Source organism: Ambystoma mexicanum, chromosome 4p (genome assembly GCF_040938575.1).
Source record: "Ambystoma mexicanum isolate Mex_15411 chromosome 4p, UKY_AmexF1_1, whole genome shotgun sequence".
Lineage (NCBI taxonomy): Eukaryota > Metazoa > Chordata > Amphibia > Caudata > Ambystomatidae > Ambystoma > Ambystoma mexicanum.
Genome location: NC_090927.1, coordinates 989279520 through 989299639, shown reverse-complemented (window position 1 = coordinate 989299639; position 20120 = coordinate 989279520).

Below are 20120 nucleotides of genomic sequence, written 5' to 3'. Positions count from 1 at the left end.
AAAAAAAATAAACAAGAATCTGAAACCATACTCAGACAGCTCAAGCCCCTTGAAACTCATAATACACTCCAAATTCTGATTGCATTCTCAGAGATATTTTAAGGCTAATAGAATTGTTACGCAGTCCTCATGTGCCAACTTGCTGAAATATAAAGCAAAGATTTATCAATTCTCTAATAAGACTAGTAAATCCTGAACGTCATATCCGAAACAAAAAAAAAGCTAAGGTTGTAGCTATAAAAGACTACAGAGGGAATAGGAAATTCTCAGATAAAGAGATCATCCAAGTCTTTGTCTTTCCTCAATTTTATTCTAATCTATATACCTCTGAGGACCCTACAAAGAACACTCAAATTTGAGATTTTCTTCATAATATTCCCCATACTACATATCCCCGAGCAGATTTCCAGTCACTCAATGTCCCAATATTCTTTACCGAAAATACACCAATCCATTAAAGACCTTAAAAAAGGCAAAGCCCCTGGCCCGCATGGTTTCCCTATTGACTTTTTCACCCATTTTTGCAATCGATTAGTACCTAAACTCAATGGACTCTATACCCACTTCATCATGGAAAGCAAGGAGCAGGGATCCTTCCTAGAGGCCATTCTCATATTTTTCCCAAAGCCCAACAAAGATCCGGAACTTCCCCAAAGCTATCGTCCAATTTCCCTCTTCAATACAGATTGTAAAAGTTTCGACAAGACTTCTCCCCTTCTTGGCCAGTTTACTTAAACACAACCAGGTTGGATATGTGAAGGGTAGGTTATCCTCTTCCAACATTACACTTTTTCTAGATGCCCTAGATATAATACATAACTCCAAAGATCCCCACACAGCGGTAGCTCTTGATGCAGAAGAAGACTTTGATAGAGTAGAATGGGATTACATGTTCGAAGCCCTTAAATGGCATGGCTTAGGTACCCCGTTTCTCTCTATGATTAGTGTCCTCTACGCTAATCCTAAAACTGCATTCTTTGTAAATGGCCAAATGTCCTCCTACTTCCCCTTGTCTAGAGGGACACGTCAGAGATGCCCCCCTTTTCTGATTCTCTTAATTTTAGTGCTAGAACTCTTCTTAGAAGCAATAAGACAAAATGATACTATTCTAGGAATTCAATGTGGACACTTACATGTCAAAACCGCGGCATATGCTGATGATGTACTCTTGTTTCTAAAAGATCCTGAAGCTAGCGCTCAGCACCTCCTAGAATTTATTTCAAAGTTTTCCACAGCACTGGGTTACAAGTTAAACATCAGCAAGCCTGAGGTTCTACCCCTTAACGTACATTGTACAAAAAAAAAATCACACCCAAACCTTGGGCATGAAATGGTGTTCCAAAGGCTTTAAATACTTGGGTATTGATATATCAAAATCCAGTAAAAATATCCGAAGACAACATTCTGAAATCCTACTAACAAGAATTAATGAACTAACAACCTTGTGGTCTCCCCTTTACCTATCCTGTTGGGGTCGCCGGGAATCTATTAAAATTATGATTTTCCCCATAAGTCTCTTTTATCTACCAATCCCTCTCTCCTCCTCCTTTTTTAAATATATTTAAATATATAGATTCTTGCCTAGCTAAATTCCTATGGGAGAAAAAAAGACAAAGAATTTCTCTCAGCAAATTAAAAAAATCCTGTATACATGGTGAAGTAGGATTCCCTGACTTCAAAAAAGACCAGATGGCTTTTGTTCTTAGGCAAATGCAGCTATGTTTACCCACGAAGAACCAAGTGATGCACCTAACTGGGTACTCTTGGAAAGAGCTATGGTTTCCCCCATAACCCTTGCAGACTTTTACCTCATCAAAGGTAAAAACAAACACAAAATACCCCTGTATTCGACAATCTGCATCTTTTCTTACATTATATATATTCCCCTCCATCTCAAAACCCTCCTTGTTCACATCTCCATTAATTTGGCTTAATCCTTCAATTAAAATCAAGGGAAATCTATCTGTTGGAAACCATGGCTCTCCAGAGATATAATGTTTGAATGAATTTGCCACTAAGTTCCATATGCCTATCTCTTTTATGCAACAATATCTGAATATTATCTATGCAATTGTGGAAAATGTAATGCATGATTCCAACATTCCTAATGTGTAAAGACTAAAACATTTGCTAAACTCTGACATTACTGCCTCTATGTTTTACAGAACCCTAGCTGAAACAACCACTGAAACAACCACTACTCAAATTGCAGAACAGCTCCATAGTGACTGGCAGCAGGACTGTATGCTCCCTGATAATGAACTACGCTGGCCCCCACAATGGAAATATATCTCAAAAGTTACCTCTTCAGCTAGCTAACTCCAAACTTTGTTCTTTTTTCATCATAGAGCATTTCAAGGCCTGCATTAATTTTCACAAATTGATTTGCAGAGTTTGCTAATTAAAATGTTCTTGATTAGCAAACAAAGGTACTTGCTTAGCAATTTCGTACGAATATATTTAATGTCACCAGAAGCTATTTGTACCCTAGACTAGCAACAATCCAGCATTTTTGTGTACCTCTGAAGTAAGAGATTAGCAAGATATGCGTCTGCAAAATGTTGAAGTTAGCTGCACGAATAGACTAAAATAAATAGATATAAAAAGGTTCTTAAAATGTTTTCCGTGTAAGGCTCTGCACAACTGTGTGCAACTGGTGTTACACAGGGCAGTTTCCCATATACCGTATGCTTGCCTCATCACTTGCTGTGGAGAAGTTCAGAATTTTCATAAATCAAAAAGGTCACAATGTCATAGTTGGAGTCAAAGTACGTAGTATGGTGTTGCTGCATACAGGGTAATTGTCAACTTCCGGTGGACAAGATGACCCTTGACAGTCATTGATATGAACGGTTTTCAGTATAGCGTTACACATTACATTCGCCGAGGGCAGAGTTAGTAACAGCCCCCAAGCTCAAACAGGTACCCCTAGTGCAGAATTCCAGCCATGCACGCTGCCATGTATTTATCGCTATTAGAACTTGGTGCCACTATCTGTGGTGCTGACACTTTGTTTGTTTTTAAGGGAACTGGGCTTTGCACAATTAATGCTTTCCTTAAAAAGAAGTAACACGTGTCCCTGATTGGAAATAACTATTTGATTAGAAGATGGGCAAAGAGGTTTGGCTGGTGTATCTGGTGGGGCAGGGACGTTCAAGGCGAGGCACTCACGGGGCATTTGGGCCTGGGGCACCACCTCCAAGGAAAAGGTGAAGTCTGGGCAGAGGTGCAGCGTCCTAGCATGAAATGCGGGCAGCTTCTTGTGGATTCCACTTGCGTTCTCAGCCTCCTCATTGGCCAGCACACTTTCACAGTATATAATGCAAACATACTCCTACAACAAAGCAAACTCTGGAGGCTAGCTACAGCGCATGGTATTGCAGTAGGTCTGTAGATGTACATATTAGATGGAACTATTGATCACTGCTTAGCGTAGTTAGCTTTGTGTATTCATTATGTAGGAGGAAAGAAAGTAAGCGACTAATCAGAGTGGATGGTGTAGCAGACAGGGACCTGCACAAACTAGGTGGACTATCGTAGTTTGCGGCCACATCCCTTTCAGCAACATGGTAATAAGATAGAATGTCAAGGATGTACGAAATCAGATCATGGGTTGAGCACCAGATGCACAGATGAATGCAACCAGGAGATTGCAGAACTAGGTTTTCCATCAAAAGCATAGTCATGTGATCATGTACATTTTTAAAAGTGTTCACTTGTCAATATGATGCACCTTCCCCTACAAAATGAAATTTAGTTGACACACATTAAGATATACTAAACCTTACTGAAAAGGATGAAGACAAAGCAGTATTTTACAGTAAAAGTACTGTAATTATGCATTATGTTACAGCTTAAATATTTAGGAATGGAACTGCTTGACGGTCCTTTATTTTTTAAGTTAGTACACACCGGTCATTGCCAAACATAAAATAGTTGGGTTTTATAAAAGTATCATCCCGATATACTTTTGATTTGCAAATTTGAAAAAGAAAGAACTTTTCTTGGTTAGCACTCTCACACAGGCAGTTGGCTGAACAGTGGAGTAGATGATTACTGCTGCACTCTCTCTCCTTTTGCATCTTTGAACATGCAGTGAACAGAGAAGAGAGGACAGTGAGAGCTCAGAGTAAGAGAGAATGCAGGGTGTGCTGTGTTTTCAGTGAACATGGTCATTTTAAATAGCTAATTGTGCAACACAAGTGTCAATTTAATTAGCAAACCTACAGAATTACATAGCACATTGCTCTGCGACATTGCTTATTTTATGCCTTGCATTTATTACCCCTGTATCACTTTTTAAATGTAAAATAGCACTTAATGACAATTGTTGGAGTTGCATGAACTCTCAGGGCTCCTTTAAACATATGTTCATATAATGTCAGCATGCCAAAGTGTTTTAGAAAATATTTTTAACCTTCAACAAGATTTTTGTGTAGAATTCCTTATCTTTGGTAGCTCTTTTTATACATGACACTATTAATAAGAATACCTGTTATCTGTTTGATCTTTTTATGATGATTGTAATCCAAACTGTAACTGCCAACTGGAAACATTTAGCCAGTATTCATTACAAATTATGGTGGAACTCTATTTGTAATATCCACAGATTGGAAAGTTGCAATGCCTCCTCTCTGGGTCTACTACGTAAACATCAACTGAAATGGCAGTCCTTTCTATGTTTCCTGTCTAATATGAATTCCCATTAATACTCTGTGAGCAAAACTATTCTATGTATGATACTGCATCTCCCCTACCCCCTTGCCCCCCCTTGTACATGTCCTGTAGGCTCTGTCTGTTTTGTTTTGTCTTGTATGTCTTTCTGTTTTTTCGTAATACCTACCCCCTTATTCAAAAGTTCGAAACTCCTCCATACAATGGTAGTATATTTATACTTGGCTTACACATACCAGATGTTTCTATTCTCTAATGCATACTCTATGTACACTTTCTATACCTTAAAGCATTTGCTGTATCTATTATATGCCTTGTATATCTGTTATTTAAAATAAAAACCTTTAAACAAAAAAAAGAACATCAATGTTGTGTGGTGGAAACATTATAGTATCTATATTAGTTTTAAATATACCTTTACTGTTAAGATTAGGGAGACTTTAAAAAAACTCAAAATAAGATACAGGTTTTCTGAGATTCTGGAGTCCAAGCCATTGTCATAGGACGCCCACGTTGGTTGTCATCTGAAATGACTTTCACCATACCTGATTACCAGAGACTAACCAGCACCCCATTGGCAGTATGAATTCCCTATTGATCTGTGGCACATTTTGACACAGAGAATAGTGTTATTTCTGACACAAGGCTCCAAGATAGTTAGTTGTCTGTGCTTTCTAGTAAGATAACCCTCTACACCATAACATCTGATAGGTTTACCATTAGCAAACCTGTCTCGAGCCTACCCACAGAACTTCTAGGAACTGTGATGATTTACCCTGTGTAATGCTTGGTGCATTTAGGGGAGTAGACAAAGGGGTTGGTGTCTCCCGAGCTAGTGGATGACAGACTCACAGGTGGTATGAGGAGGATCCCTGTTACCCACACCTAGTGCCCACTCCATAGAACCATCACATAAGGACATTTAAGGACACTGGCCTTTACGGGAGACTGTTTTGACACCTGGGGAGCTGAAAGAATATGGAATAAGTAATGCAATTCTCTACCCGTTCCCAAAGGGAAGTACTTTATAGTCTTGGAGCAGAAGTATTATTTGTAAACACTGTCTTCTTAAGAGAAATGACCCCTACAATCAAAGGTAACCTGCCTTCCCCAGACATCAGAGGCAAATAAAATGTTCTGACGGCACTTGCAGAGTGAGTTTGCTCACACATCAGAGGCACATCACACTTACCTATAACAATCACACAACATGGCTGCTTCGGTAACAGGTGCCATATTTATTTGCATACAACTCAAGCTCAGAGAGCTCACGCAGGGACACTAGGCCATATTCTAAAGTGCTTTTGCTTTGCTCATGATCAAATGAATCTCCTGAGGAGCGCAAGCAATGGGTTTGGCTCTCTGGCAGACAAAAGGAAATGTCTGGAATCAGCAGAATCTCCACAAATTGTAAGGGAACATTTTTGAGAGATCTGTTGCATAAATGCTCGTCTCCTGAAGCTGACAGGCACAAAAAGAAGTCTATTTTAGAGGGTCATAAAAACTATATCAAGTCATTGAAAATCCAAAGGCACAACAATGACAATGAAAAACGTAAACACAGCATCACCGCAGAATGTTGGGCTCTTCCAAACAACAAGGTGGGTGGGCCTCAGTTGACCATGGCATGTCTCATTTCATAACAGTCCTGGACTGATTACTATTCAGTCAAGTATGCAACACCTGCCAGGGTCACTCAGGTGGATCATAGGATTGCTGGGCCTGTGGTCCTTGGAGACTGCCTGTGGAATGAAGAGGACATTCTATGGGCTGTCTCCAAGGCAAACGCGTCTAGGTTGCCAAGTCCATAGAGCCTAGCTCCAGTTGCCATTAAGAAGTGATCCCCAAGTATGGGTAGACCCATTGGAAGTATTGTTTACATACATGTTTGCTACCCATTGCCTCCTCCAACGTGGCTTGAGTCAATCATACTTCCGATACATAAAAAGGCGATACCAATAACCCCAAAAACTACAAGCCAATATCCCTCCTGGATGTGTCAAGCAAAATCTTAGCCTTTCTCCTACTGAGGGACATAAATCGTTGCCTGACGCATCTATGTATTATCTTCCGTTTCCAGGTGGGCTTCAGGCCCTGCATGGGCACTGCGCTAAATGCTACCATCATGGCACATCTTCCAGTAGCTGTAATAATAGGCTCTATTAGTACATCATACATGGCATCCATTGATAAGAGCAGTGCCTTTGACAGGGTCAATAGTGAAACTCTGTGGAACAAATTGTTGGCTTGCGGCGTGTCGCTGAAATTGGTACAATTGCTGGCAGTTATGTATAGTGGTACCTCCATTAAAGTCAGGCTGACGGGGGTCGGGGGTATGGTGTCAGGACCAGTCAAGACATTCATAGGTCTGAAGCAGGGCTGCGTCCTGGCTCCTGCACCTTTAACGCATACAAATGTGACATTAGGGGTATAATGGTATACCGTTACAGATACAGCGAACAGCTTAATTGAACTATAATAACCGTCACATTGTTTATACCGGTATACTGTTTTAGGGCCTGCAGCTATTAAGTGAGCTTTTCAATCTGATTTGGAAAGGCTGCAATAAGCAAGTGCTGTGCATTCTGGATCTTGCACTGTGGGATGTGGCGTTTGGCAGACAATAGCATAGGGAAAGTGAGGCCACATTAGTAAATGCAGCTTTGATGCTGTGACCGCTCTTTCTCTTTCTGTGATCAGTAGAGTCGGGTTAAAGATCAGCCGATTTGTAGTTGTTCCCACCAATTTGAAAGATGGGGAACTACACATCCCAGAATTCAAAGGGGGGAATGAACTGGATGCCCTTCTGATGCATGTCCACAACATTAGCTCTGTAGACTGTATGAACACTGGGCCTATCAGTGCTTTGTGCTAGTATATAAACTCCCCCCCTAACCCAACTGTCCTCTGTGTAGATTTAGACATTGGCACTAGAGTTGTTGCTTCGCTTGATCCATCACCTCCCTTCTGCACATGGCACTGGACTTAAGCAGGCAGGACAGATTCTACATTCAATTTGAAGTATCCAGAGCAATGGGGATGAGATATTTCTCAGATCTAACCTCAATTTGTGACACCTCCCATAAAAGCATTCCTCTGTCTCAACTCACATGAGAAGGGTCCTAATGCAATCAGACCCGGGGAAAATGGTAATCATGGGGCTGTAGTGATGTGGTGGTCTAGGCCATATTTGTGCCACTATCTTTAAGAAGGTAAATGAACATGTATTGCAAGAATCAAGAAAGAAATCAACAGCGCCCACTGAACGCTGTCCTGTTAGGATTACATGGTGAGTGGTGACTCCAACATCAGACCTTTATAATACACTAGGCAGATGGTAAACAAGCTATAGTGATTTGATCAATATGCAACCTTTCGGTGAGTGTGTGTTGGCTATGACATTTTAACAAAAACACAATGACATGGGCTTTCAGACCTCACGAGTGACTTTTCTCCCTTTAATGGGATAAAGCGTTATCAAAACAAACTTTTATGACTGATCGCAGCAAGGGGTTATGATGCCCATGCCATGTGATTCCAAAATAATGCAGGTCAAGGCCAATTTCCAAAGCGAAGACATGTGACTGAGCTGCAAGCTTATTGCTCAAAATGTGCAATTTAACACTTCCACTAGTCACTCTTTCATTCAAAGCGATCAACGAGTGAGCGCCGTGAAAGACCAAATCTACAGCCGCCTTAGATTCCTGTAGGATCAGCTAAAAATGTGCAGAGACAAGTTTCAAAATGCTGGCAATTCATGACCTTTAGGAAAATATTTGTTAATATTAGTTAACTCTACCTGCTATACCGCGATAACCATGATGTACCATCATTTGGCAAGAAGGTTATCATACCGCCATAAAAATAAATACTGTGACACCCCTATGTGACATTGATATCCTCTGGTCACCTTGTACCACCTATCCCATTTTTCTTCAACAAGACTGCCATTGGGTTATAGAGGAAGCTAGACCTGCTCTTTGAATATGCTACAGGTAACAATCTCCTGTTCAACGGCAACAAAATGAAAATTGTCATCTTTTCGACAAAGTCCAGACCAAAAAAAAAACATGTATTGGAAGTTGGGAGGGCAAAGGCTGGAACTAGACTTATCCATCAGATACATGGGCTATAATCTAACTAACGGTGGCTCTATATCTGAGTGGAAGACTGCATTGAGAGCCAAGTCTCCACCTTTAATAACCAAGCTAAAAAGATTATACAATCAGTCGTTTAAGTGTTCGTTCCTTCCATTCATTCAATTCTACTTGGTTGAAGTGGAACTGATTATCTTATATGGCCTGGACATGATGCTGACAGACTTGGGCCCATATTTAAACATCCTACAGAGAGTCATCTGGAAGGAAACCCTTGGTCTGTCCAAATGAATCCCAAACATGTTGTAAAACATGAATTGGGGATGATCTCATTACAATGCAGGTTTTTCTGGAGATAGCTGTCTTGTTACGCCAAAATAATAAGCCCACCGGCTAACTCCTTGTACACCGAGGGAAAATATCAGAAACAAAAGATTTGCATTTGTTTAACATTTTTAAGGGGAAGATGACAAAGCCTCTAAATGCCATTCTATCGTTGGAGGAAGAACTTGTTTCTAGACCTGATAAGACAATGTTGTCATTATTTAACGTGGACTTGTCAGAAACAATTGAATGTCTCAATTCCTTCAACACCTATGAGAAATATGCAAAATGTCCAAGGAAAAGAGACAATTTACCAAAATATATTTCTCTCTTCCCTTGCAACAAGGTACGCAGTTTATACTTGCACTTTCACCTTAACCAACTGCCCACTTAAGAACGTATAGGTAGCTGGAAACCTCAAGCAGATCATTCTTTGCACTGCTTACTGTGTAAATGTACGTCTACTCTAGAAACACTCAAACATCTAGTACTCGAATGCTAGGAACTCACCAGCATTAGAATACACCATTTTAAAACTGTAGTACCGGAGAGATCAGTTTATCTGGTGAAATGTTTTGGTCACGACTAAGTTAGGGCGATAGTGGCCATGCATTACCTCAATAAAAAAGGGGTGGGTAGGGTCACTACCGTTGTACAGAGAGGCAATGCAGCTCTCGTTCTGGGCAATCCAGCAAGTAATTTCACTCTCGGCAGTTCATCTAGCCGGAGAGGAGAATGTGGCGGCGGACGCTCTGAGCAGGCAGAGCACAATCTCTCACGAGTGGGAGTTGGCTCAGGAAGTCCTTCTGGAGATCTTCGCCCGTTGGGGAACCCCACAAGTGGATCTGTTTGTGACCAGTGCCAACTGGAAGTGCGAGAGATTCTGCTCAAGAGAATTTCCTCCGAGAGGATCCTCATGTACTAAGGTGGTTGCAGAGGTTCGGATCCCACATGATCCTCATTGCTCCGGATTGGGCCAGGAGAGTGTGGTACCCGGACCTTCTAGAGATGTCCATCTGTCCTCTATGCCGTTTTCCTTACTAAGAGGATCTTCTCTCGCACGAGGGGGGGTTTGGGTCCTCCATCCAGAGGTCAAGACTCTCAACCTTCACGCTTGGTTTATGAAAGGTTGAGATATAAGGATTGGGACCTCCAGGATGATGTGATGGAGGTGTTGCTTTCGGACAGGCGGCCTGCAACCAAATCCCTGTACCGTTGGCGTAAGTTTTGCGACTGGTGCAGAAGACACAATGTCGATCATTTTCAGTGTTCCATTCCCATGGCTCTGTCTTTCTTGCTTTCTTTGGCCCACAAGGGTCTTCAAGTAGGTACCATTAAAGGTTACATGGCAGCGCTGTCTATCTTCAAGCGCTCGTCTGAAGAATGTTCTTATTTTAAGATTCCTTTGATTTCCCAATTTCTTAAAGGGCTCACTAATGTGTTCCCTCAGTCCCTGTTTCAGGTGCCGGTATGGGATTTGAATTTGGTCTTGAAATTCCTGATGGGTTCTCTGTTTGAACCTTTCCACTCTTGTCCTTTGAGACTGTTGTCTTTCAAGACAGTTTTCTTGGTTGCGGTTACATCCGCTTGCAGAGTGAGTGAATTGCAGGCACTTTCACCTAAGCCAACCTTTACTGTGTTCCACAAGGATAGGGTTGTACTGAGGGTACATCCATCCTTTCTACCTAAGGTAGTGTCTGAATTTCATTTAAGCCAGAAAGTGGTACTTCCTGCTTTCTATCCTCTTCCACATCCTGGTAAGGAAGAGGAGCAACTCCATAGGTTGGACCCTAGTAGAGCTCTGAGCTTTTATATTTCTAGGATGTCCAGGGTCAGAGTGGATGACCAACTCTTTGTGGGGTACACTGGAAACCGATTGGGCCAGGCTGTTACCAAACAGACCTTGTCCAGGTGGATTATCCTCACCATTACTGAATGTTACCGATTGACGGGCAAGGACCCTCCTGAGAGTTTGCAAGCTCACTCCACTAGGGGAGTGGCTACTTCCACTGTCCTGCAGCGGGGAGTTCCTATTAGGAATATTTGTGACACAGTTACATGGGCTTCTATCCACACCTTTGTCAAACATTACTCCCTGGATACGCTCCATGGTCAAGATATGGCCTTTGGTAAAGCGGTCCTTTATTCTGCCATCTGATTGGGTATTCAAAATTCTTCTCCCTCCTCCATTTCTGGTACTGCTTTGGGAGTCTGTCAAAGATGTGGACTACGTTGGAGAACATTATCAATTTGAAGAACAAGTTACTTACCAACTGGTAACGTTCTTTCGACTGGATGTTCCTCCAACGTATTCCACATCGGCCTCCCAACCTGCCCCTATGGAGAATTTCTTATGTTATTGCAGCTTGCGCTCCCTCAAGGCTATGTGCATTCAAGCAGGTATTGTGTACGAGCAGGTCACACGTTATGGAGGAAAAAACATAAACTGAGGCTATGGGCACTGTGCATCCTATTTATAATATCCGGTGATGTTGCCCTCGATGGAGGCCTTCGTGGGACATCGACCCGATGCCATTGATGCAGGACATCCTTTGCCGAATATTTTCCGAAGTAGCACAGCTGTGGACATTACATGTCAAAGATGTGTAATACGTTGGAGGACACAATCCATTCGAAATATGTGTTTTTATCATTCAAGGTTTTTGTCCTTTTTCTAGTATGCACATTTGATTAGCTCCACCGACAGCTGTTTGGTTTTGGTGCATTTTGGTGGCACAAGGTTCCACCTAATTTGCCAAAACCATTGTTATAGACAAGGGAGAGAGGGAGGTTTAGAAAACAGTATGCCTGGTTGGAAAGCCAACTGCCAAAGCTTCTGGCAAGACATGGGAAAATCCCAATTTGTTCATTTCTGTGTTCTTCCACCCATTAAAGCCAATGCGCAGAGCTTTTACGCTGATTGTACCAATCAGGAGCTGATTTTTTTTAAATCACATGCCTTTTTCAAGCAGCACTCTGCAGGGATCCTTACCGGCTCACTGTTCTGTCTCCCTCCAGTCACAGGCAATGCTGCCCGGCTCTGTGAATTTCCTCCTCTATGGCACGGAACAAGTACTTTATATCTCCCATTCATGCTTTCCCAGCATGGACTTCATCCCTACTCCCTGCAGGTGGCGCTGGTGTGAGCGGCCTCAGCTCCATTATACATGATAGCCCAGGGTCTCGTCCATAAGGAAGCTCCTCGGTTGTGTAAATGGAAGCATTACATTATTTCTGGTTCATCACAAGTCTGACAGAGGAGACTTCTCAGCTATGGAAATGGAAGGACTGCTTTATTTCTGCTTTATAACTGCGTGTCACAGGGCAAGTGACATATTTCTGTCAGAAGTTATTTCAATTGGCAATGCACAGTGATCTATTCTGCGCTCACTGCTCGGTCTGCCTCCATTCACAGGACACTGCTGCACAGTGGCTTCTCACACTCTGAACTGCCCCACACCATCACAGAAAAAATACTTTAGCTATTTTCCCATTTATGGTTTTCTAACGTGGCCTCTTCACCTTGCTACCAGCCACTGGCGTAATGGGGGCTCTTGCAACCCCTGCGCTGCAGGGGCCCCCACCACCACATGTCCTGGGAGGGGGGCCCCTTGGACTAAAAGAAAAAAGACTTTTTAACTTTGCCTTCATAAAGAAACTATTTCTGTTACAGCCTAACAGAAATTATGTATTTATGAAGGCAGAGTGACTACAAAAACAAACATACATCTTTTCTTTTTTAAGTCAATCTGCCTTCATGAAGAAATTATTTTCATTATGGTTCGGTCCTTAACGGAAATCATTTCTTTATGAAGTCGGAGTGACTTAAAAAAGAAACCATTTCCTTTTGAAGTAATAGTGCTACCCTCAACGCCATGACACATGCGTGTGTGAGTGTATGGTGTAAGGGTGCACACTTAAATGTATAGGTGGCTGCATGTGTGAGTGTATACTTAAATGTATAGGTGGCTACCTATCTTGAGTGTATGGTGAAAGGGTGCACAAATAAATGTATGGGAGGCTGGGTGTGCGTGTTGTGTGCATGGTGAAAGGATGCATACTTAAATGTATGTGTGGCTGCTTGGGTGTGCCTGAATGATGAAAGGGTGCACACTTAAATGTATAGGTGGCTGCCTGTGTGAGTGTATGGTGGAAGGGTGCACACTTAAATGTATGTGTGGCTGCTTGGGTGTGCCTGAATGATGAAAGGGTGCACACTTAAATGTATAGGTGGCTGCCTGTGTGAGTGTATGGTGGAAGGGTGCACACTTAAATGTATGTGTGGCTGCTTGGGTGTGCCTGAATGATGAAAGGGTGCAGGCTTAAATGTATAGGTGGCTGCCTGTGTGAGTGTATGGTGGAAGGGTGCACACTTAAATGTATGGGTGGCTGCCTGGGTGTGCCTGAATGATGAAAGGGTGCACACTTAAATGTATAGGTGGCTGCCTGTGTGAGTGCATGGTGGAAGGGTGCACACTTAAATGTATGGGTGGCTGCCTGGGTGTGCCTGTATGGAGGAAGGGTAAACACTCGTATGGGTGCCTGGGTGTGCATATGTGTGTATAGTCAATGGTGTGTGCGCTTGTGTTCAGGGGCGCAACAAAACCTACATTTCAGGGACCGAGGGTGCTAACCCTTCAAATGTTGGGAGAGGTGCTAACTTAACGGGCGGTGGGGGAGGGGCACACTTATTTATGTGTGGCATCTAACTTATTTATGCATTCTAATGAGAATAGTCTAGTGCAGCTTCAATGTTACAAACAGTTAACTCTCTCCTTGAAGTTGGAAAGCAACCACCTATGGACTGCTGTTAGAATAAGCGGTCTCCTGTCCCCTCTGTACCCTTCCAATCATTTCCCTGGCATGCAAATGCTAAACCAACATCAAGATTTCCATTGCCTAAAGAATTATGCATTTGAATGCAGGTACTAACGGTGAAATGCTTTGTTAGTAATTGCTGGGCCTTTATTAACAGCGAAACCCAGGTGCCATTTAGCATCTTTGTCCTGTTCTGTCCGGCAACAGCTCTGTAGGTCAGATAGGTCGAGTCAACATAGCCCAAAATTTCAAGGTGAGTGTGTGTCAGCTCAGTGGTGTTGCGCCTCTACTTGTGTTTATTCCCTTGGTTACTTATTGGTAATCTTCATTACTCATAGCCCTAGTCTTCCTCGTCCCAGTACTTGTGTATGGGGCACTTTGACTCATACACAAGTACTGGGATGAGGTAGCGGGATGTAGAGGTAATGCCTGGCTTAGTTACCTGTAATCTTCATTACTCCTAGTCCCACTCTTCCTCATCCGAGTACTTACCTATGAGGCAAGGAGCCTCATACGCAAGCACTGGGACAAGGAAAGGGGATGTGGAGGTAATTCTGGGTCAAGATGCTGATTTTGACGGTTGGGGCTGGGGTGTGTCAGAATACTGAAGTAGTGGGATCCTGCAGGAGTGAGGCTGGCCCACCTAGCCCCCAAAGCCTGCCTGCTCAACAATCCTGCTTCTTTAAAACTATTGGCCAGGCAAACCCAAGGGGAATGGATAAAACAACAAAAGACAAGAACTCCCACTGCAGGTACTTCAGAACGTCTTCCTGGAAGGTTTTGGCTCAGATGGGATGTTCCTAAAAGGAAAATACAACTTTAAATGAATCTGTTCTTTTAATATCTTTCTGACTACACTTTGTTATATTATACTTTCTCCTAAATAAATATTACCTGTTGCCTAAGCTTGATTTGCCAATAGGCTGCTTCAGAGAGGTATATTTATATATTGCTGTGTGGCTGACTGTAGCTACTCAGAGAACTTTCTTCTCTTTTTGTCTTTCTGCACTCTTGTTCTCTTTATTTTCTTGAATTGAATTCCTTAAAGAAAGAAAAAAATCATACCCAAAAATATTGTTGTCACTATTATCTATGTAAATCTACTCAGGCTGTAATTATAGAATAATAATGTATGTAATGTTCATTACCTTTTGTAATTCAGATGACTCTTAGTAAAATGACTGAAATATTTAAAGTTCCAACAAAAAAAAAATATATAGTGCAGCGTACATCTAAAACTGCCTCTTCCTGAGAATGTCTCTTTCCATTAAACACTCCAAAAAAAATCGCTGCTCGCTCGAACTTCAAAGGCTGTCTATTCTTGTTTTCTTCCGTTAGACTTACAACGAAGAAAACGAAGAGAAAACATTTGACTTTTAAAATGGCCGCGACGCACGCGTGACGTCGCTGGGTCCTTTCTTCTAACCGCGCATGGAAATCTTCAAGCGAATGCAACGCTCTCTCGCCAACCGAACGAATAATAAAACTAAGTTTAATTCATTACCCGAACTATGTTAAAAGCTAAATACGCGGTGAATATAGTCGGCGCGCCTGATTAGTAATAATAGTTAATTTACTCTTAAATAAAAAAAATAATTCTTAATAGAATTTTTTATGAACAATTATATACATTGAAAAAATAAACGAATGTATATTATTTTTCCAACTCTTTCACTACAACTTCAGTTAAAAAAATAAAGTCCTTAATTAAAATACTGAAATCCACTTAGCTTATCAGTTTTTTCTAGGACTTGACTCTTCATAAGTTCAGCAGCTGACTGGAACTGGATTTCTTCGACTGCAGATGATCCATCCGTTATCTAACAACTAATACTAAGATATCTTTGGGGATTAAATGAATAGATACTAATATCCTTTAAAAATTGAAACTTTAATAGGAATTACTCAGGAGCTAATAAATGTATGACCTACTCAGCTACAAACTTTAATGAAAGGCAGTTGAAAATTGCCATGAACATTCTAAATGACATCACAATACTGTATGTTGTAAGCTAAACCAATCACTACTGCAAAAGTGTTCCACCATCTTGGCTTAGGGGCTTTTCATCTTTCTAAATGAAAGTTAGTTAAGGGACAATAGAATAATGTAAAAAGGAAATTTCCTGTTCCCTAAACAGAATTTATTTAGTATTTCAACCACACTCTCTCTCTAACTTTCCTGGAAAGATATTTGAAACTCCCTATTCTCTTAGGAATCTTATCAATGTGAGGTACCAAATGTGAAAACCTGACAGGGTGAGAGGTAGAGGGTATATGAGGGGGAGTGGGGTGGGACGGGGATTGTGTGATAAACTGTAATGGCCATCCATGTCCAGGCCCAGCAGGCATGACATGTGATATTAGTGGCTAGAGAGGCATTTTGGTGCAGCCAGTCTAGTCATTTCTTAGTTTGGCTTGACTTTTTTTCAACTCGCCATCTCTGATAAATCAGTCCTGCTAAATGTAATTACCGGACTAGACTGGCATTTGGGTGCTGTCAATCTAGCCATTTCTTACTGCAGCACTGGTATATACCAGTGTTATTGCTTTGACTGGCATTTTGGTGCAACCAGTCTAGGTATGTCTAAATAGGGCCTGGCACGCTTTACTGTAATGTTATTACGTGTCTAGACTGGTCTACATTGTGCAGCCAGTTGGACATGCTTTCAATGTGGCATGAGATTTTTAAAAGAAATGCATTATATTAAAGCATTAATGTTCCTGTGCACTGTTGGTGACTTGCATGTATTGCTTTTTTGGATTGGTGTTACCCTGCAAAACAATTGCAAATGCTCTGGCCTTTTAGCCAATTTTTCTCAGAAAGTGTGCTGTATAATGCATTCAAACACATATTCATATCTTTCTCCTAGTGCAGTGAGCAGTGCACCCCTGCAGCAGCACGTTCGTGCACCTTGCGCAAGCATGATAATCTAGGCCTGCCCAGAGTGTGGCGCAACCCACGATTTGTTGCTGAGTTGGGGGGGCCATTAGCATGGCTCGCAGGGGGGGGGGAATGTTGTGTTGTGCTACTGCTACCAGCAGGTGGTGCTGGTGTGCCCAGACTGAGCTCCATTTTGCCTCAGCCCTGATTTGTGTATTTATAGTTGACTGCAAGGATCTCTTCTCCTTTGGCTATTTGTTACTGCTTAAGAGGAATTTCAACACAAAAGGCATTCTGGCTGAACAAATAAATTGCACAAAAACTGCTTTTGTGGAGTGTTTCTACGGTTCCATGTAATAATGTCCCCTCAAAAATATCGCCATGCAAAAATGTCGCCGAAAAATGGCCGTCTTTTGTGGAGACATTATTGCATGGAACCTGCGGGGGACACCCCTGCAACCCCCAAACCCTTTTTTTCTTTATTTTTTAATGGTTTTTTTTGCTGCCCCTGTTCCCATAAATATGGTCACCCATATAATATCGCCATGACCTTTTCCCGGCGATATTATATACGGTGACCATATATATGGGGATAATATTACCTGATACCGTTTCTACACTCAATTTCGCAGGTCTGTCAGATGGTTTCATAAGGCCCGGGGTAACAAATTAGGTGAGGTCCCCAAGCTATTTCTTGCACTGTGCCAGCTGCACCAGGAATTGGAAACACAAAAGCTCGGCCTTTGAGATTATGTGTGGAGGGCATAGATATAGTGATGATGCCCTCTGGGTGCAGCTGGGCTAACCTAAATTGCTACCTTTGGCCCATTGCACTTTCCATCAAAAATATGTGTTGGGTACAAATAAAGACTGTACACACTCAAAATCTTGCGACGACCATGTAATGATCACCCAACATGTCATCTTCCACCAGTGTCCAGGGTCATGAACCATGAGATTATCTTGTACACTCTAGTCAGATGAAATCTTCCATCACAATACCCCCTGCCGGAAGCCTCCTTCACTTCACATGATTGTTGGCTTTCACTAATGTGCTATATTCGCACATGTACAGCTGGAGAGTAGTGTTTGCCTATGGGCCAGTGAGAGTGAATGTCCCAGATCAGGGGGTAAAAATTCAAGTTGCAAGCTACTAGCCAGCCACAAAATAGTCACTTGCCACATCAATTCTATAAATATACACAGAACACTGAGAATTAAACTTCACAAGCCAGTGGCTAGTGGCGAGTGCACATTTTGCTCCCTGTCCCACACCCAAAGCTTTGTATTTAGAGTCACCTTTCTTGTTTTATGTTTCTGAGGTCTAAAATTTTGCTGCAAAAAACACTACTTTTGATGTTACTGTGCCCTACATTTTCCCCTGTTTAGATTGAATATTTAGTATTATATCATATTTTTACATATATCACTTCATATCCGACTCCTCCTGCTACTAATCATTGTAAAAATATGTACTATTACTACGAAATGTAATAGTACTTAATTTGCCAACCTCAGAAGGACGATGGGCTATGAACATTTGAGGGAGTGTAGGAACACTGCTATCTTAGCTCCAGACCGAGGGCCTGATTCATGGAATGTTTTCCTATGGGATTGCGCCATTATAAACCACTTCCATGAATCGGGCCCCTAATGAATAGCCCTTGTTTGCGAGCTCTTCGTCACTTGTAACAAGACATGAAATTGTCCATCTTGACAGTGCTTTTAACATCATTTGATAACATTTTTTCTGGGCGCAGTTCTCCTCTTGGCCTTTAGAGACTTGCTCACTCTATCTTATATTGACGTTATGCCTTTTAATTATCCAATATTTGGCATCAGTAAATGTTCTGGCCTAATCTTTGGGAAATATGTCCTTGCGTCCATCTCTTTAAATAGCATCCCTGGTTCAAAGCCAATGTACTCCCCTATTTTGCAAGGAAAACAGCTTTGCTTCGTCATCATCTTTCCAAGTTAAAACTCTGTGTTCGTATTTTAGGTAGTTGGCTTGATTGACATGAGCCGTCGTCCATCTAATTCTGATGGTACCTCTCATAAGCAAGCTTCTATGTATTCTTTCTACCTTGCGTTTCCGCATATTTACAGTTATTGACCACTGACAGTGAACATTTCATCCTTCTTTGTATTTGTAAATACTGCATCATAGAGTACATGTTTCTCTTAGTATTCCAATTACATCGTCATTCTTAAGTATTTTTATATCGTTTCAACATAGGTTCATATATCTTCTTTTGGACATTCTTTTGTTATTAGACTTTGCTTAAGATAAATCCATGTCGGGCACCATTTTATTCATGGCTGCATTGCAGCAACTCGGCAAGGGACATCGTTCTTGGTAGCTTTCCTCCGTTGTTTCAACATGAGGATATTGTCTGAACGGCTGCCTGAGTGCACATCGTTTTTCATATAGTCGACGTGGTATGGACATGTCGCATAAACTTGTGCATGGGTTCCCAATTGTGGCTCCTCATCTGTTGGTGGTAAGGCGGCGTTGACTAGGGAGAATGCGTCCACTTGCTCCTCTACATTCCGCCCTCTGGTAGCATTCTCAACCAGACTCTTCGCCCCCTCTACTGCAATTCCTGCTTCGTCTTCTTCAATCATATCATATTATTTGGAGCCCATATTTATGTCACCTCTCTCAGGTGGCCAGCATTCTTTATGTGTTCATCCACACTCCAGGTCAACAACCAACAATCTCCTGCTGGTGCACAAAATATCCATCGTCCCACATATTTTTTCTGATCCTGGGGATAATACTTCATTCCTGGAGGTGAAAGAAAGCTCTTCTACCCATTTTCTTGGGTACCTTCTTCTGTCTGCATCTGTTCTCTGTATGCTTGTTAATGTCAAACATTAATTTAATTCCAATAGCTTTCCTGGCTGTTTTCTGGCATTGTCCCAAGAGGATCCTTATGAGGCAGAATCCCAACATTAATAATAGTAATATCGCTTGATTAGTAGTTTAAAAGGATTTTTCCACCAACCTAGATGGAATCCATCTAATCAATGATGAAAACCAGTCATCTCCTGCTGTTTTATCAGCTTCAACTTCCATTTGTGTGTGCAAGGTCATCAGCATCGTTATTGCCTCTTTCAATGTCCCATTTTCTCCATCATGAGAAGGACTAAAAGTACAGCAAGAAGGTCCATCCTTGGCACACACGCCTCCTTCCATTGCTGTTATCAGAGCCAGAACATTTCTGTTCTGGAGAGTCAGCAGCCTGATGGCTCTCAACTCTTCCTTTATTGCATTGAATCCTTTTATTTTTGCATTGATCGTCTGCAGCAGCTCCCATCTTGTA